The 2,500-nt window shown below is 53.6% G+C and overlaps 1 non-coding gene across 1 annotated transcript in view; it reads right to left on the bottom strand.

The window, feature by feature from the left end:
• Nucleotides 1-22, bottom strand: part of LOC143278864 (small subunit ribosomal RNA) — a 1,829-nt gene extending 1,807 nt beyond the window's left edge. Inside the window, exon 1 of the ribosomal RNA XR_013054457.1 lies at nucleotides 1-22. This exon is cut by the window's left edge and continues 1,807 nt beyond it. This is a non-coding gene — a ribosomal RNA (small subunit ribosomal RNA).
• Between the last annotated feature and the right edge of the window lie 2,478 nt (nucleotides 23-2,500).

Here is a 2,500-nt window from a genome sequence, read left to right as displayed (position 1 = left end):
TACTGGCAGGATCAACCAGAATGCAACCCGTATTCTGCGTGCCCCCGGGAGACGGTTGCAGCGCCAGTTGGGACCGCTGCTCACAGAAACGAGGGCTGAGCTCTTTCCGTGGGCGGTCCGCGGCAGCACTATCAACTGAAACCACCGGACAACAGATTCAGGGCCTGAGAGTGCAACGAATCCATCGGTCTCGGCGGGAGGCGCGCCAAGAAGAAGAAGGAGGAGGAGGAGACCAGACCGGACCGGACCGGACCCCACCCTTTCTTCCTCCTCGACACCGTCTCCCGCCCGTTTCCACGTGCCGGACGACGCCCGGTTAGAGACGGGCGCGCCCTTGACGAGATGAAGCAGGCGTTACGCTTTGGGACGCCGAAGGGGCTGGGGAGCACCAACGACCGTCAGTGAGGGAGGAGAGAAAACGCTTCTCTCGACCCGTCGTCAGCGAACGCACCGAACCTTCTACGGACCGTGAGACGCCGGCCGACAAGCCGAGCCCCGGCAAAGGAAGCCCGGCGAGGCGGCCGTGCGCGTTCACACTTGGACGCGCAGGCGGGAAGCTCGGCAGCCGGGCGGGTAGCCTGCGGGGAGCTGGTGGGCTCCCGAGACTCCCGTCCCCCGACTCGGGCCTCGCACGCCGAGCGGTCGCTAGCTTGCCAGTGCAAAAGACAGAAGCGCGGGGGCAGTAAAGCCAGGCGGACGGGTCGACCGTTGCCGGCTGTGCGCCGACCGGAGCGATCCGCCACGCCACGCCGCGTCCCCCACAACCAGGGTGTCGCATAAGGCGCTGCGAAGGTGGACCTTGATCCACATTGGGCAGAGCCTGAGTTGAGGCCCCCCAGCACGTGCCTGGGGACCAGGCGTTGAGGAGTAGGCCTTTTTTTGAGGGCCCAGAAAGTATTTTGGCAATTGTAGCGAGGTTTTGGAGTTTTATCCACAACCTTTACCTGCCTTTTTTTCTCTCCGAGCATGCCAAAGTTGAGAGAAAACGCCGTTTGGCATGGACGGGAGGAGGTGTGGAGGAGTAGTCCATTTTTGAATGGCAGCGGAAAGATTTTGGCAATTGTAGCGAGGTTCTTCGGACTTTTATCCACAACCTTTACCTGCCTTTTCCTCAGCGAGCATGCCAAAGTTGAGAGAAAACGCCCTTCGCCATTGACGGGACCAGACGTTGACGACTACGTCTTTCTTTTTTTCACGGCGCCTGAACGATTTGGGCAATTCTCCACAGCGCGTTTACTTTTTATCCACAACCTTTACCTGCCTTTTCCTCAGCGAGCATGCCAAAGTTGAGAGGAAAACGCCGTTTGGCATGGACAGGAGCAGGCGTTGACGACCAGGTCTTTTTTTTGGTCTTTTTTTTCACAGCGCCGGAAGGATTCAGGCAATTCTCCAAAGCCGGTTACTTTTATCCACAACCTTTACTGGACCTTTTTTTTCTTTTTTTCCTTTTTTCTCTCTCCGAGCATGCCAAAGTTGATAGAAAACGCGGTTCGGCATGGACGGGAGCAGGCGTTGAGGAGTAGGCCTTTTTTTGAGGGCCCAGAAAGTATTTTGGCAATTTTTTACTTTTTTATCCACAACCTTTACCTGCCTTTTTTTCTCTCCGAGCATGCCAAAGTTGAGAGAAAACGCCGTTTGGCATGGACGGGAGGAGGTGTGGAGGAGTAGTCCATTTTTGAATGGCAGCGGAAAGATTTTGGCAATTGTAGCGAGGTTCTTCGGACTTTTATCCACAACCTTTACCTGCCTTTTCCTCAGCGAGCATGCCAAAGTTGAGAGAAAACGCCCTTCGCCATTGACGGGACCAGACGTTGACGACTACGTCTTTCTTTTTTTCACGGCGCCTGAACGATTTGGGCAATTCTCCACAGCGCGTTTACTTTTTATCCACAACCTTTACCTGCCTTTTCCTCAGCGAGCATGCCAAAGTTGAGAGGAAAACGCCGTTTGGCATGGACAGGAGCAGGCGTTGACGACCAGGTCTTTTTTTTGGTCTTTTTTTTTCACAGCGCCGGAAGGATTCAGGCAATTCTCCAAAGCCGGTTACTTTTATCCACAACCTTTACTGGACCTTTTTTTTCTTTTTTTCCTTTTTTCTCTCTCCGAGCATGCCAAAGTTGATAGAAAACGCGGTTCGGCATGGACGGGAGCAGGCGTTGAGGAGTAGGCCTTTTTTTGAGGGCCCAGAAAGTATTTTGGCAATTTTTACTTTTTTATCCACAACCTTTACCTGCCTTTTTTTCTCTCCGAGCATGCCAAAGTTGAGAGAAAACGCCGTTTGGCATGGACGGGAGGAGGTGTGGAGGAGTAGTCCATTTTTGAATGGCAGCGGAAAGATTTTGGCAATTGTAGCGAGGTTCTTCGGACTTTTATCCACAACCTTTACCTGCCTTTTCCTCAGCGAGCATGCCAAAGTTGAGAGAAAACGCCCTTCGCCATTGACGGGACCAGACGTTGACGACTACGTCTTTCTTTTTTTCACGGCGCCTGAACGATTTGG

This window comes from Babylonia areolata, unplaced genomic scaffold (assembly GCF_041734735.1).
Source record: "Babylonia areolata isolate BAREFJ2019XMU unplaced genomic scaffold, ASM4173473v1 tig00007629, whole genome shotgun sequence".
NCBI lineage: Eukaryota > Metazoa > Mollusca > Gastropoda > Neogastropoda > Buccinidae > Babylonia > Babylonia areolata.
The sequence above is the reverse complement of the archived record's forward strand: the minus strand, read 5'-3'. Positions and strand labels throughout refer to the sequence as shown.